This window comes from Schistocerca americana, chromosome 3 (assembly GCF_021461395.2).
Source record: "Schistocerca americana isolate TAMUIC-IGC-003095 chromosome 3, iqSchAmer2.1, whole genome shotgun sequence".
Lineage (NCBI taxonomy): Eukaryota > Metazoa > Arthropoda > Insecta > Orthoptera > Acrididae > Schistocerca > Schistocerca americana.
This window is the reverse complement of record NC_060121.1, coordinates 747,466,539-747,484,843: the sequence shown is the minus strand read 5'-3', so window position 1 is coordinate 747,484,843 and position 18,305 is coordinate 747,466,539.

Here is an 18,305-nt window from a genome sequence, read left to right as displayed (position 1 = left end):
GGACGCACATCACTAACAAGAGTCCACATACGTTCATGTAGTGTATCAGTATATTTGCTCTGTAATTACAACGTAAATGAATGTGTGGTTACCGAGTAGTGCGCGGTGCAGTGTAAGAGATACGTTGACTGTCCTAATTTTGCCAGAGAAAATAACAATACAAATCACATTATTTAACCAATGTTGAACACCTCAATAGCGAGGTCTCTGTCATCTGAAGATGGCTGACCACGGATATAACCTTCTGGGGACACCTCTTCTATGAACGTATTTCCTGGTAGGATCTTCACACCCGGCCTGTACGTATACGGGTGCTGTTGTAGCTGCTGAGCTGCAATCGTTAAACCTTATTTGTGGGAGATTTACAGGAACTAGTAAATGGTGCGAACAGTCACAATAAACATAGAATATTGAGAGTAAACCAAAGAAAAACTAAATCACTGAGGAGTAACAGAAATAAGGTCACTGATAACTGGTGACAGCGAAGTAGACGATGAAAATCCTTCCAATACTTGGCAAAATAATACATAATGGACGAAGGAAGGAAAGAAAAATGGCCTAATTTCTCAAATAAATCTACTGGTAAACCCTTATTTAAAAAAAAATATTGGAAAACAGCATTGGATGAAATTGGATCGTTGATTGCGGGACATTCGGCAAAGAGAATCTAAGAATTTGCAATATCTCTTACAAATTTACGTCTTCGTAAATATTCCACAATAAACTGTAAAATGCATGGAAGAAAATACTTGGCATCAATAGCAGCGATATTTCGTACTGTTTCATTTTCTTGTTGAGCAAGGGTCTATGTGTCATTGTACGTACGCTAATCTACCTTACGTAATCCTCATTGGCCCTAGGAGGGGTATACCATCGCGGCAGCAGAACAGCCAAACGGTCTTTATCGAATACAAGTTTAATAAATTTATCCAACATAATGTTTCTAGAATTTAATCATCTTTCTTCGTTTGTCACCGTCCAGGCAGCGCATTTCTAAACTTGTACTATGCCTGTTGATATGGAAAAATATGAATTGCTAAAACTGGAACAATAGGTCGCACTAGCATCTCGTATGAAATTTGCAGATAGACTGTAATTTCCCCAGAATCCTTCAAACAACTGTTCGACCCGTCTTCACTAATACAAATTTAATGCGATCGCCCAACTACATATCATATATTGATACCACTACTAAGTGCTAATACGATGTGAATTTCGCAAGTTTGTATTTCCTTACGATCGACAACGACAGCACTCCCTCATTAACATCAGCATAGTCAACAACGAATGCCATAGTGCAGCTGATTCTTTCTGATAAATCGTTGATATATACCCAGGTTATCTAGAAACAGGACATCAAAATAGGGGAGCACTTAGTACAACAAGTTAAAGAATTTTCCAGTCTTGTTAGAAAACAAAACATAGTGAAGAAAAGCACGGAAAATACAAGAAGCAGACGAGCAGAGACAGTGAGGGCATTCCTCGCCCATGTAAAACCTTGGCCTTAATTTCACGAAGGAAGCCCGCAGAGAATGTACGTCTGAAACACAGTGTTCTATGATAATAATCCACTGATATTGGGAAATCTCAGAGGTAGAGAATCAAGCCGTTTGAGATTTAGAGAGTGTACCATTACAATGAGATACTGTAATTTACGTAGTCTGATAAGATAAGGAATGAGAACGTGCTACGTGTGGTCGGCAAGGAAAGGAAAGTTTGGAAAACACTGACATGTTTCAAGACAGAAGCGAATAATTATCATAGCACTAGATTAATTGATAACGGCAAAAAGAAGCCGTACAAGAAAACAAATATTGGAATCCGTCTTCTGACTGGTATGATGCGGCCCACCATGAATTTCTCTCCTGTGCCAACCTATTAATCTCGGAACAGCGCATGCAACTTACTTCCTCAATTATTTGCTTCATGTATTCCAATCTCTGTCTCCCTCTACAGTATTTACACTCTAAAGCTGTCTCTAGTATCCTGTCTGTCCTTCTTGTTAATGTTTTCCATGTATTCTTTTCCTATTCGGCTCTGTGCAGAGCCTCTCAATTCGTTACAAGATCAGTCCAATTAATTTTCAACATTCGTCTATAGGACCACAGTTAAAATGTCTCGATTGTCTTCTGTTCCGGTTTTCCCAAAGTCCATGATTCACTACCATAAAATGCTGTGCTCCAAACGTACATTCCCTGAAATTTCTTCCTCAAATTAAGACTTATGTTTGATACTAGCAGACTTCGATTGGCCAGGAATGCACTTTTTGCCAGTGCTAGTCTGGTTTGGATGTCGTCCTTTTTTCGTCCGTTACTGGTAATTTCGCCATCTTCACAGCAGAATACCTTAACTTCATCTTCCTCGTGACCATCAATCCTGATGTTAAGTTTCTCGCTGTTCTCATTTCTGCTAATTTAATTTAATTTGTGGTAAATTACTATGTGACCAAACTGCTGAGGTCATCGGTCCCTGGGCTTAGAAACTACTTAATCTAACTTAAACTAACTTACGCTAAGGACAACACATACACACACCCATGCCCGGGGAAACACTCGCACCTCCGACGGGGGAAGCCGCGCGAACCCTTGCAAGGTGCCTTACACAGCGGCTACCCCTCGCGGCTTCTGCTACTTACCATTACTTCCGTCTTTCTACAATTTACTCTCAGTCTACATTCTGCACGCATCGGACTGTTGATTCCATTCAGAAGATTATGCAATTCTTCTTCACTTTCACTCAGGATGGCAGCGTCATCAGCGAGTCGTATCGTTGATATTCTTTCATTTGAATGTTAATACCATTCCTGAACCTTTAATTCAATCATTGCTTCTTCGATGTCCATATTGAACAGTAGTGGCGAAAAGCTGCATCCCTATCTTACCCACTTTTCAATCCGAGCACTTCGTTCTTGGTTGTCCACTCTTATTATTCCATCTTGGTTTTTGTACATAATGTGTATTACATCTACATCTACATTGATACTCCGCAAGCCACCCAACGGTGTGTGGCGGAGGGCACTTTACGTGCCACTGTCATTACCTCCCTTTCCTGTTCCAGTCGCGTATGGTTCGCGGGAAGAACGACTGTCTGAAAGCCTCCGTGCGCGCTCTAATCTCTCTAATTTTACATTCGTGATCTCCTCGGGAGGTATAAGCAGGGGGAAGCAATATATTCGATACCTCATCCAGAAACGCACCCTCTCGAAACCTGGACAGCAAGCTACACCGCGTTGCAGAGCGCCTCTCTTGCAGAGTCTGCCACTTGAGTTTATTAAACATCTCCGTAACGCTATCACGGTTACCAAATAACCCGGTGACGAAACGCGCCGCTCTTCTTTGGATCTTTTCTATCTCCTCCGTCAACCCGACCTGGTACGGATCCCACACTGATGAGCAATACTCAAGTATAGGTCGAACGAGTGTTTTGTAAGCCACCTCCTTTGTTGATGGACTACATTTTCTAAGCACTCTCCCAATGAATCTCAACCTGGTACCCGCCTTACCAACAATTAATTTTATATGATCATTCCACTTCAAATCGTCCCGTACGCATACTCCCAGATATTTTACAGAAGTAACTGCTACCAGTGTTTGTTCCGCTATCATATAATCATACAATAAATGATCCTTCTTTCTATGTATTCGCAATACATTACATTTGTCTATGTTAAGGGTCTGTTGCCACTCCCTGCACCAAGTGCCTATCCGCTGCAGATCTTCCTGTATTTCGCTACAATTTTCTAATGCAGCAACTTCTCTGTATACTACAGCATCATCCGCGAAAAGCCGCATGGAACTTCCGACACTATCTACTAAGTCATTTATATATATTGTGAAAAGCAATGGTCCCATAACACTCCCCTGTGGCACGCCAGAGGTTACTTTAACGTCTGTAGACGTCTCTCCATTGATAACAACATGCTGTGTTCTGTTTGCTAAAAACTCTTCAATCCAGCCACACAGCTGGTCTGATATTCCGTAGGCTCTTACTTTGTTTATCAGGCGACAGTGCGGAACTGCATCGAACGCCTTCCGGAAGTCAAGAAAAATAGCATCTACCTGGGAGCCTGTATCTAATATTTTCTGGGTCTCATGAACAAATAAGGCGAGTTGGGTCTCACACGATCGCTGTTTCCGGAATCCATGTTGATTCCTACATAGTAGATTCTGGGTTTCCAGAAATGACATGATACGCGAGCAAAAAACATGTTCTAAAATTCTACAAGAGATCGACGTAAGAGATATAGGTCTATAGTTTTGCGCATCTGCTCGACGACCCTTCTTGAAGACTGGGACTATCTGTGCTCTTTTCCAATCATTTGGAACCCTCCGTTCCTCTAGAGACTTGCGGTACACGGCTGTTAGAAGGGGGGCAAGTTCTTTCGCGTACTCTGTGTAGAATCGAATTGGTATCCCGTCAGGTCCAGTGGACTTTCTTCTATTGAGTGATTCCAGTTGCTTTTCTATTCCTTGGACACTTATTTCGATGTCAGCCATTTTTTCGTTTGTACGAGGATTTAGAGAAGGAACTGCAGTGCGGTCTTCCTCTGTGAAACAGCTTTGGAAAAAGGTGTTTAGTATTTCAGCTTTACGCGTGTCATCCTCTGTTTCAATGCCATCATCATCCCGTAGTGTCTGGATATGCTGTTTCGAGCCACTTACTGATTTAACGTAAGACCAGAAAACTTCCTAGGATTTTCTGTCAAGTCGGTACATAGAATTTTACTTTCGAATTCAATGAACACTTCACGCATAGCCCTCCTTACGCTAACTTTGACATCGTTTAGCTTCTGTTTGTCTGAGAGGTTTTGGCTGCGTTTAAACTTGGAGTGGAGCTCTCTTTGCTTTCGCAGTAGTTTCCTAACTTTGTTGTTGTACCACGGTGGGTTTTTCCCGTCCCTCACAGTTTTACTCGGCACGTACCTGTCTAAAACGCATTTTACGATTGCCTTGAACTTTTTCCATAAACACTCAACATTGTCAGTGTCGGAACAGAAATTTTCGTTTTGATCTGTTAGGTAGTCTGAAATCTGCCTTCTATTACTCTTGCTAAACAGATAAACCTTCCTCCCTTTTTTTATATTCCTATTAACTTTCATATTCAGGGATGCTGCAACGGCCTTATGATCACTGATTCCCTGTTCTGTACATACAGAGTCGAAAAGTTCGGGTCTGTTTGTTATCAGTAGGTCCAAGATGTTATCTCCACGAGTCGGTTCTCTGTTTAATTGCTCGAGGTAATTTTCGGATAGTGCACTCAGTATAATGTCACTCGATGCTCTGTCCCTACCACCCGTCCTAAACATCTGAGTGTCCCAGTCTATATCTGGTAAATTGAAATCTCCACCTAAGACTATAACATGCTGAGAAAATTTATGTGAAATGTATTCCAAATTTTCTCTCAGTTGTTCTGCCACTAATGCTGCTGAGTCGGGAGGTCGGTAAAAGGAGCCAATTATTAACCTAGTTCGGTTGTTTAGTGTAACCTCCACCCATTATAATTCACAGGAACTATCCACTTCTACTTCACTACAGGATAAACTACTACTAACAGCGACGAACACTCCACCACCGGTTGCATGCAATCTATCCTTTCTAAACACCGTCTGTACCTTTGTAAAAATTTCGGCAGAATTTATCTCTGGTTTAAGCCAGCTTTCTGTACCTATAACGATTTCAGCTTCGGTGCTTTCTATCAGCGCTTGAAGTTCCGGTACTTTACCAACGCAGCTTCGACAGTTGACAATTACAATACCGATTGCTGCTTGGTCCCCGCACGTCCTGACTTTGCCCCACACCCGTTGAGGCTGTTGCCCTTTCTGTACTTGCCCAAGGCCATCTAACCTAAAAAACCGCCCAGCCCACGCCACACAACCCCTGCTACCCGTGTAGCCGCTTGTTGCGTGTAGTGGACTCCTGACCTATCCAGCGGAACCCGAAACCCCACCACCCTATGGCGCAAGTCGAGGAATCTGCAGCCCACACGGTCGCAGAACCGTCTCAGCCTCTGATTCAGACCCTCCACTCGGCTCTGTACCAAAGGTCCGCAGTCAGTCCTGTCGACGATGCTGCAGATGGTGAGCTCTGCTTTCATCCCGCTAGCGAGACTGGCAGTCTTCACCAAATCAGATAGCCGCCGGAAGCCAGAGAGGATTTCCTCCGATCCTTAGCGACACACATCATTGGTGCCGACATGAGCGACCACCTGCAGATGGGTGCACCCTGTACCCTCCATGGCATCCGGAAGGACCCTTTCCACATCTGGAATGACTCCCCCCGGTATGCACACGGAGTGCACATTGGTTTTCTTCCCCTCTCTTGCTGCCATTTCCCTAAGGGGCCCCATTATGCGCCTGACGTTGGAGCTCCCAACTACCAGTAAGCCCACCCTCTGCGACTGCCCGGATCTTGCAGACTGAGGGGCAACCTCTGGAACGGGACAAGCAGCCATGTCAGGCCGAAGATCAGTATCAGCCTGAGACAGAGCCTGAAACCGGTTCGTCAGACAAACTGGAGAGGCTTTCCGTTCAGCCCTCTGGAATGTCTTTCGCCCCCTGCCACACCCTGAAACGACCTCCCACTCTACCACAGGTGAGGGATCAGCCTCAATGCGGGCAGTATCCCGGGCAACCACAGTCTTAGTCCGATCAGGGGATGCGTGGGACGAGCTGGCCGTCCCCGACAAACCCCCATCCGGACCCCCACAGTGATGCCCATTGGCAACAGCCTCAAGCTGTGTGACCGAAGCCAACACTGCCTGAAGCTGGGAGCGAAGGGATGCCAACTCAGCCTGCATTCGAACACTGCAGTTGCAGTATTACCCGCCTCTCCCTATAGTTTACCCCCATTTTCCTCAAAATTTCGAACGTCTTACAACATTTTATATCGTCGAACGGTTTGTCCAAGACTACAAATCTTATGAACGTGTCTTGATTTTATGTGTCTCGCTTCGGTAATCAATAGCAACATCAGACCGCCTCTCAGGTGGCTTTACGTTTCCTAAAAACAATTTCATGGAATTTGGATGCATGAGCTGTTACGCTGAATGTGCGATAATTCTCGCACTTGTCAGCTTTTGCCGTCGTTGAAACTGTGTGGATGATGTTTTCCTGAAAGTCAGATGGTATATCGCCAGATTCATGCATACTACACATCAAAGTGAGTAGTCGTTTTGTTGCTACTTCCCCAATGATTTCAGAAATTATGGTGGAATGTTATCTATCGCTTCTGCCTCATTTGATCTTAAGTCTTCCGAACCTCTTTCAAATTCTGATTCTAATACTAGATCGCTCATTTCTTCTACACCGACTCTTGTTCCTTTCTCTGTCTGATCGGAGAAATCGTCCACCCTCACACAGGCCTTCAATGTGCTCTTTCCTCCTGCCCGCTCTCTCCTCTGTATTTAACACCTGAAATTCCCATTGCACTCTTGATGTTACCACCCTTGCTTTTAATTTCATCGAAGGCTGTTTTAACTTTTGTGTATGCTGAGTCTGTCCTTCGATTTATTCACATTTTTGATGCAGCCATTTCTCCTTTGCTTGCCTGTACTTCCTATTTATTTCATTCCTCAGCGACTTGTATTTGTGAACTCCTGAACTTCCTGAACGCCTTTGTACTTCATCCTTTCATCGTTCAACTGAAGTATTTCTCCTGTTACCCATGGTTTCTTCATAGTTACCTTGTTTGTATCTATGTTTTCTGTCCAATTTCTGTGATTACCCTTTCTAGAGTTGTCCATTCCTCTTCAAGTAAAGCGCCTACTGAGCTGTTCCTTAATGCAGTATCTACATTATAGAGAACATGAAGCAAATATCTTCATTCCTTAGTACTTCCGTGTTCCACTTCTTTGCATATTGATTGTTCCTTACTAATCTCTTGAACTTCAGCCTACTTTTTATTACTTCCAAATAGCAGTCTTTATCTGCTCCTGAGTACGTCTTAACAATGCAGTATCTGATTTCGGAATCTCTGTCTGACTATTATGTAATGTACCTGAAATATTCTCGTATCTCCCGGTCTTTTCAAAATATACTTCCTTGCCAGCTGAAGTGTATTGCCGAACTCATTCTCCTCTCTCATTCCATATTTATCTGACCAGAAGATCTTGCTTTCTTTTCACTTCACTTAACTGACTCCCACCATATCTAGACTGGGACTCTGCATTTACATTTTCAGATTTTCTGTCGTCCTCATCACCTTCAAACTTCTGACATTCCACGTCCCGACTCGTAGAACGTTATCCTTTCGTTGGTAATTCAATATTTCTCTTATGGTCACCTATCCCTTGCCACTCCCCTCCGAATGCAGGACTGTTCTGGAATCTATTGCCAATGGAGAGATCATTATGACACTTTTCCAACTACAGGCCATTTGTCATGAGGATACGAGTTGTGTGTCTTTAATGAAGTGGTTTCTTTTGTCTTCTGCATCCCCAAGCCGTTAGTCATTGCTGATTCTTCCGTCTTTAGGAGCAGTTTCGCACCCCAAGGGAAAGAGAGTGCTCTGAACCTCCGGAATATTTGACAAAGCCGTTGTCTGAATGAGACTGACTTATTATGCTTGAATTTTTCACTGGAATTGCTGACGACTTTTATTCAAAATGAGAGTGAGGAAGGGGTTCGAGAGCGGGACAGAGGAAGTTTTGATTATCAATCAAAAACGCTGCTCTATTTCACATAGTTTGATTTTTTAATTAATTAAAAAGGTCAGCCAGTCCTCTGATCCCAAACGTTGAGCTACCGTACAGGCTTCGCTAGATCACGGGTGCAACACCTGCTTCCTGTAATAGAATCAGTTGCTAATCAGTCTGTCATGGGTGATGATGAACGATGATACAGTGCTATAACTGGTGTGTTCTGATAAGATAAAAATTCAGGATGAGTCTCGAGGTGTGGTAGTATTTTTGGTTCCAAACAAAAAACTTGAAATGAACATACGCCTTTTTCTTAATCGTATCTAATATACAGCTCTTTGGATATCGCATGCGAATAAGACCGAGGCGACATTCTCGACTTCTCTTGCACATGGTGAGGCGATCGAGTCCCGCATGTATGTGCTCAAGTAAAGAGCCGTACTAACGAGCTCAGAGCAGCAACCAGCAGCCGTCTACAAGAGGCGCAAAATGAACTTCAGTTGACGGTGGACTTCCTTAACACTGCATGTGAGGAAATATACACAGCCAAACAAAACAATGTTTCATTTACTTTCACCTGCATTTGTAATGTTCTCCACTGTTTTTTTTATTATTTTCCTCGGTAACTTTTCAGAAAAGGCTAAATGTTTGTTCAGAATCAATAATACTATCACCCCTCAAGGCACGTACCTTTCCTCCTGTCTCACACTGTGTTCCACGCAGAATCGTCGAAGAAAGCAAGTAGTGGTAAACACCGACTGTTGGGAGGACAAGACGGTGGAGCATCTGACAATAACTTCCGTGATACTAAAAAGACAATTATGACGCATAAATATTAAGGGACGATATGAAATGGAATATATTAGTAAAATAATTCAAGACGCTCGGTGGAAGAACCACTGTGAATAGCAAATTTAGGAGAATGAAATTGAAATCTTATCACTAATTTAATGATCCCTCCACAATAGTATCTTTAAAACTAGAAACATTGGAGATCCCGCTGTCAGGATGGTCAATTTAGCTTGAAATAAGTAATTTCGTCACCACTCATTTTCACTGTTGGCTTGTGTTACGCCTTAACTTGCAGGATCGTCAGAGCTGACTATAGAAATTATTGACAAGATGGACAAATTTCTTCGTAGATCGGCTCTAAACGACTGAAAGTCAGTAGTGATCCTCAGCATTTTTCATTGCTATCTAGTGCCCCTACCCAAAAAAGCACTTGCTGTCAGTCATGGTCACCACCCCATTAGATGCATGAAAACTGACCATTCGTTGTGCTGTGGACGTTATACGCATAGTTGATAGCTCTCCGAGATGTATAAAGTTTAGTGTTTATATTACTGTTAAGTTAAATAAAACAATGTAATAAAAAGGTTAAGGACCGGGTTTAAAATTCAGACTGAAAGATTGTTATAATAAGAATAGTTACATTGCTCGCCACAGTCAAAGTTAGGCAAAATTACAGGACCCATTGAATCAGATGAACAGTCTGATGAGCAAACACTATAGATTGAGACTAAGTCGAAGAAAGACGAAGTAATAAGGTGAGTAAAACTGAGAGTAGCGATAACTTTAACATCTAAATTGGGGTACATCATGTAGACGAAGTGAAGGGATATTGCTGACTTGGAAGCGCGTTTTCAAATAGTGTGAATTCAGTTGAACAGAGGAATGAGTATGAAACATGACTTCATATTTGTAGATTTTGCGAAACTGATTGACTTGGTATAAATAAAACCTGTACCGACAACCCTTGCACTCCGTTTTCAGGCCACAAGTGGCCCATCGGGATCATCTGACCGTCATGTCATCCTGAGCTGAGGATGCGGATAGGAGGGGCGTGTGATCAGCACACCGCTCTCCCTGTCGTTATGATGGTTTTCTTTGTCCGGAGCCGCTACTATTCGGTCGAGTAGCTCCTCAATTGGCAACACGAGACTGAGTGTACCCCGAAAAATGGCAACAGCGCATGGCGGCACGGATGGTCACCCGTCCAACTGCCGGCCACATATGACAGCGCATAACTTTGATGATCTGACGGGCACCGGTGTATCCATGCGGCACGGCCGTTGCCCGACAACCCTTGAGAAGCAAGGAATTGATTACACTTGTATCAGTATGCGAGAGTATGTCAATGCTACAGATTTCATAGGACTTCACCACGATAATGGCAAACTCGGAACTGAAATAAGTATACCTCAAGCAGATTCCATATCACCCAAAACTGTCGTCTAGGAAGATTTAAGAGAGAGAAATTTGTAAGATGTATGCTTTGCCGGCGAGGGGCGAAACATGACAGAATCTCTGACCAGAGAGTAGTTTATCGTTAGTTGTTGCTTGTCGCTAGTCTGCGCTTGTCTGCGCGAGTGGACGGTAGTAGTCGGTCGGCTTTAGTAGCGAGTGGACAGTAGCCAGTCGGTAGTAGTCTGGGGGAGTCGGCATGCGTCGGCTGTGTGCTCTGGTCGCGACTCTGGTCAGGACTCTGGAGGATGGGTATTGTTGTAGAAGGTAAAGAAGCAGCCTTGCGCATATTTAATAATGTATGTTAATTGCAATTTACTTTGTTCAGATAAAATGCCGCAATAACAATTTTTATAATATAAAGTAACTCTTTTAAAGAAAAGCATTCATTTCAATTTCCAATGCATTACCATTGCTTCCAAGAATCAAAAAAAAAATATATATATAGGCCAGCATTGCACGAAGCTGCGTCGAAAAATGACTAATTAAGAGCAGATATAATTGCAGTTTTATTGGGGTAACAACTTTTGCCTTTTTTGTTCAGAATACAGTGCCAAAGGGCAGCGCTGCTGTCCTCATAAAATTCATCAGGTTACAAAACTTTTTTATTACTTTGGTGTTTAGGAATTTTTCTGTTTCGAATTTGACATTAAATGACAATAGAATTTTTGTGGTGACATTAAATGTGAATGCATTTCTGCGCACAGACTATAAATGGGAGCCAACTTTGTTCGGAGGTCATAATATTTAAAATTCATTTAATTATTATTCTTTGGGCAGGCTACACTTCGCCCATTTTTATTTAACATTTTTCGTGCGGAGAGGTTACACTTGGCGACATCCGGCCAGGATCGTATTTCTTTGTGAATCTTCTGAGAAGTAGTCATATATCTGCTCTTATATACTTAAATGTAGTTTGCATCTAGCGCAACGCATTTACTAATTTGTTACTCTTTCTTTCACAGATCATCGGCAATTAGTTGCTCTATGTTGTATTAGTGTTTGTAGCATTTTGCATTGTGCTTGTTTCATTTGTGAATAATTTTGATTTGTGAAAACGCCGCGAAAAACTGTTAACAGTACCTCGCGATGTGTAATGAGTGAAATAGCCGATTTGAATAATTTGACCGATAGTACTTGCGACACGCAGTGTAATGATGACAATCCTCCATTTCTAGACAATCAGTGCGTACCGACCACTAGTAATGTTTTTAATGCTAATGATGAGCAAACAAACTCAGTTGTGTCGTCTGTTAATAACACGCTGCCCAGTTTAACACACCCGGTTTGCTAAATTTACGTAATGGACAGACAAATTTTTCTAATGAAAATGAACAGTGTACTCAAAGTACGTCAGATTTATTTAATTCCGATTTAGTGACCAACAGTGCACATTCGATTGGCAAATCGTTTTGTGAGTCACAGAATAACCAAATGGTTACAGAAAACGTGACAAGTGCAGATACACCATCATACAGTACAGAGAATAGAGTCGCTAATTTTGGCTGGGATCAAGTTATGGCATTATTACTACAAAATAATCAAAATCTCAAACAACGTAGTGAAAATTTCAAACAACAACTTAATGAAAATTCCAAACAACAGTATGAAAGACAAGAGAACAATCACAAACAACTTAATGAAAAATTAGACAACAATTCCAAACAGTTGAATGAAAAATTAGACAACAATTCCAAACAGTTGAATGAAAAATTAGGCAACAATTCCAGACAGCTTAGTGAACAGATTACAGCTGTTGCCGCGCAGTGTCATGATACTAAAGAACAATTACGCGAGGAAATTGAGGCTTGTGCTAGGAAAAGTAGTGAAGAAATTAGATCTGTTGCTCAAGGGATACGAAAACAGCTACAACAGAATCACTTAGAGACGAAATTAGTGCAATCGGTAAAGAATGCTCTGAAAAAGCAACACAGTTACGCGACGAGTTTAAATTAATGACAGCAGAACTTTCGCGCACACTGGATGCAAAAGTAGACGCGGAAAACAGTGAAACGCGTTTCCGTAAATTTATATAGGAACAGAATAAAGTAAAGCGACAAGTCATGGAAACAACTACCGCACAGAGACAGGAAGATAAACGTAAATTGTTTACGAAAGCAAAAACATGCGTAGACAACAATATTGCTACAGTATCAGACGAAATTAATACTATTAAATAGTTGAACACCGAATTGCGTGATGAAATTTCCGATCTTAAATCAAAAACAGACACACACACAGTAGACTTTCAGACAGTGACAGACAGACTCGAACAATTAGAACTAACACAGGATTCCGATGTCATCAAAGGTGACGTTAAAAATTGAAGGAAACCACACGTAAAATACAAAAACAAATTAATGCTTGTGACACTAAAAACGATGATCAGGTAGAAATACTGACTGAAAAATATGATTGGCCAGTCATATTGATGTTATCGAAAGTAATGATGACAGCAAATCAGACGATACTTCACCGATTTCGTTTAATCAAACATCTGAATTCCAAAATTTACAGCAGACGATCAGTGAGATAGATTCGTCTAATAATACATTATGTAGAAAATTGTCAACTTTACAGCAAGAGGTAACAGAGACGAAAAATGTTTAAGCGTTTAATACATCACAGCAGACGCCACTTTGCGAACATTTGTCAGACTCACACGGCCAGTATAATTTAGGTAATTTACAGAGAGTTAGATTCCGAACAGTCACAGACAAATAGATTCTCATACAATCGTGAACCTGTTCAGACGTACAGAGACGATAATTTTGATTACAAACATTTTCTATCAGTAAGAAAATTTAGAGTATTTAAAAATGACAGAACACAGATTCACCCCCTGGATTGGATACAACAATTTAGCTTTGCTTTTCCACCGACTTGGCCTGTAACGCACAAACTTGAATTTATTTGCAGTTTTTTGGAAGGCGAACCGGCAACTCGTATGAGACCGATCGCGAGGCAATGCTATTCGGTAGAAGAATTTCAGAATGCTTTTCTGTCAGCGTATTGGTCGAAGACGACACAACGCGGAATCAAGGATCAATTAATTAGTTTGCCAAACTATGAGAACTCAAATTTTTCCACTGTCACGCAATTTTTTGAACACATGGTCCAACAAAACCAGTACTTACGTGAACCATATAGTGAATCTGCACTTATTCAATTATGTATTTCTAAATTACCATGATAATTAAGAGTGTCACTTTTAACAGGTCAACAGAAAGAAAATATTTCGGCATTCAGAGATCTGTTACAGCTTTTGGAAGTGCAGCAATCGGATTATTCCTTTATAAACAAAAATTTTTCATATAATAACCAAGGTCAACAAACATACAGCAATTACGATCAGCCACGTAATTTCAATAGCAAAGCTAATAGACGCTTCAGAAACGATAACCACCAGAACTTTAATAACAGACAAAATTTTAATTATCAGTATCGACAAAATTATCAGCAAGAGGAACCACATTTTGGTAACAATAGACGTTTTTCCTAACAACAGCAACGAAACTAACCGGTTAGCATACCTAACCAACAATGTAATGTACAAGGCCAACCAGGCTTTAATGTTTCGCCGCGTACGCGTATAGCGTCGCCCCCAACAAATAGTAACGCACAGCAACAAGGGAATCAGTACGTACAGAAGACACACTACTTCAATTCCTATCGCAATGAACCGTATAGAAATGACTTTCACCACAGACGTAAAATTAATGAGCACAATTTTCAGCGTACATTTAATAACAGTCGATCTTATCAGCAGCAAGAAGATCAGCAACAACATATTACCATGAATGAACCAGACAGTAGGTATCATCCAGAACGTAATACGTCAGGAAGAAATAACAGAACAGTTCAAATAGTCGAAATGCCACAGCATCCTCCTGAAAATAATAACACATCAGATAGAATTTAACTAGATACAGTACAGGTTGCATCTTCCAGCAACGTAAGCAATACTTCAGATACACAGAATCTTGTTCACGAAAATGTTATTACTTTTGACGACATCCGAGACACTGTTTTGCAGGAAAAACCAGTTGTTCAAAAAACCATTTCACACCCTGTCATCGAAGTTAGAATTGGGTCATCGAAATTTTCAGCAGTAATCGATTCTGGATCACCTATGTCAGTTCTAAATGAAGAAACTTTCAACGAGTGTAACAAAGAGAATACCTATCCTACGTTACAATTAGGCAAAACGAAAGTAAAAGGAGCAGTATCTAGTAAAGGAGTAGATGTAAAATTACAGACACATTTATCATTTTGTACTGCAGGTCATACATTTCACTCAAATTTTTGGATTGTTCCCTTATTGACGACAGACATTATTTTAGGTACGAATTTTCTGGTACAACACGATGTCATTATTGATTTTCAAAATTCCTATTTAATGTTGAAGGATGAAAATGTACAACTGGCTTTAGAATTTCAGCACTCTTTATCGGCAGAAGAACAAACAATTAATCGGCTCTGAGCACTATGGGACTCAACTGCTGAGGTCATTAGTCCCCTAGAACTTAGAACTAGTTAAACGTAACTAACCTAAGGACATCACAAACATCCATGCCCGAGGCAGGATTCGAACCTGCGACCGTAGCGGTCTTGCGGTTCCAGACTGCAGCGCCTTTAACCGCACGGCCACTTCGGCCGGCAACAATTAATCGTAAAGAGGTCATTTCCGCATTACGTAACATAGACTGTCATTTCACATTGTTCACAGATACGTACGTACATAACTATAATGCTCCAGACGAAGCAGAGTATGACGTTATACAGATGATATCTGATAAAGTTAAACAGAGCTGTGCAAATACAACCGACGATGGCACGCAACTACACAAAATTCTTTTACAGCAAGCTCCAGTTTTTGACAACGTTCCCGGTACTACGTCCGGTTTTATGTATGAATTTCAAGTTAAACAGCACGACACATTTAAAGCCAAACATTATCCCATTCCGTATATTCACAGAGAACAAGTTAAGAAAGAATTGCAAGCTATGCTTGACCAAGGAATTATTGAAGCGGCAGTTAGTCCGTACATAAACCCGCTACATACTGTTAAGAAAAAGGATGGTTCACTTCGCCTTGTACTTGATTCGCGTCACATCACTGACATTATTATTAATGAAACAGATCGCCCACAGACACTAGAAGAACTTCTACAGAAATTTCATGGTACTGCTATTTATTCCACATTATATCTGAAATCGGGATTTTGGCAAATTCAGCTCCATCCGAACAGCAGAAAGTACACAGCATTTCTCTGTTTTGGTGACTGTTATCAATTTTGTAAATTACCATTCGGTTTAACTATTTCTTCAGCAGCTCTTATTCGCGGTTTGAATACAATACTTCCGACAGAACTTAAAGACAGAATCACAACGTACGTAGACGACATTCTTATTGCAGAAGCTAACTGGTGTGAACACAATCTGAATCTTGAACGACTGTTGCAAACTTTTCGTGCGCAAGGACTCACAGTTAATCTCAGTAAATCGCACTTTGGTAAAACTTCTATAAAATTTCTTGGACATATAATTTCAGCAAAAGGTATTACGCCTGACCCGGAAAAACTTCAAGCTTTACGTGACATTACTGTTCCTGCGACGAAGAAACAACTACGCAGTTTTTTGGGTCTAATTAACTTTTTTCGTAAATTTATTCATTACTCTGCTTTAAACACCCCTAGATTATGTCAATTGACAGGTAAAAACACTATTTGGTCCTGGGATAGGCAAGCACATTCTGAATTTGTGAACCTGAAAGAAGCCTTGTTGAATGCACCACTTTTATCACACCCAGATCTTACCAGAAATTTTTCCATTTCCACCGAAAGTTCTAACACCGCTTTAGGCGTACACATTTTTCAGGAAATTGATGAAGATGGTTGTACAGTAATTAAAAACATCGCTTTCGCAAATCGCATTCTGTCACCTGCTGAACGAAATTATTCTGTTACAGAACTTGAAACATTATGTGTTGTATGGGCTTTTACCAGATTTAGGCATTTTCTTTATGGAAGACACACTACCGTTTACACAGATCATAGAGGGATACAATTTTCACTTTCGGCTAAATTTACACACGACAGTTTGAGTAGATGGAAACTTTATTTGCAGGAATTTAATTTTACAATTGTTCATATTCCCGGCACACAAAATATTGTAGCAGACGCACTATCCCGTTCTCTTAACAACAATCAGCAAGACATCGCAACCAACTTCTGCAAAGCAAATTTCAGCGTCATGTACGTTCACAAGTTGCATTTGAAAATTTCATTTCGTCGTCATTACGAGACATAGCACAAGAGCAGAGTAAAGACAAAGTATGGATAGAAATTAAACACCTTTGACGAGATAGGAAAATGTTACCATTAGAAACCACTACACTGTACGCAATGACATTCTGTTTCGCCGCTCTCATCCTGACAGCAACAATTGGTATAAGACGTATACGACAAGTTTTAACGTCATGTAAAATCTGCCAGAAAGCTAAATCAGACACGACTTCACACATTCCTCCATTACATCCCATTGTACCTGTTAAATTGAGACATATGGCCGCTGTAGACATTTTTGGTCCGATTCCCAGAACTAATACAGGTTTTTGCTACATCTTTGTCGCTGTTGAACGTACCTCAAAATTTGTTACCTTCACTCCATTACGCAAAGCTACTGCTAAAACTGTTTCGAAAGCATTTGTAAAACATTTTCTATTTCATGTAGGGCATGTGTTGAAAGTAATTTCCGACAATGGATCACAGTTTCGATCTGCTATATGGACACGTATGTTACGAGCTAGAAACATTTCTCCGATCTATATATCCAGGTACCATGCTTCTTCGAACCCTTGTGAACGATTAATGAAAGAAATTGGCAAACTGTGTGGAATATACTGCCATAAAAAACATATCGATTGGGACACACACATACTCTCATTCCAGGATGTAATTAATTCCATACCAAATGAATCTACTATGCTATCTCCGTCTGTTATACTGAAAAATGTTGAACCACCTAACAAAATTAAAGAATTAGTAACCTTTCCTACATCTCGTCGACTACGACACCATGAAATAATTGACATTGCGCTGAACAACATCAAACGTGCCGCAGAGCGCCGGAGAAGACAGCAAAAACAGGTTTGTACACGCCGTGACTTTCACATTGGACAGAAGATATTAGTACGTACACACTATTTATCCTACAAAGGAAAGAATAAATGCAGCAAATTTGAGCTTCTATACACAGGTCCATATCGGATTCGCAGCATTCCTCACCCCAATGTAGTACACGTCGAAACTTTGAGAACCAGAAAAACCAAAGGGAACCACCACATATCCAACATCAAACCTTTTATTGAATGAAGATACTTTATGACTTATCACACTGTAATGTCATTTCCTATTTTTTTTATG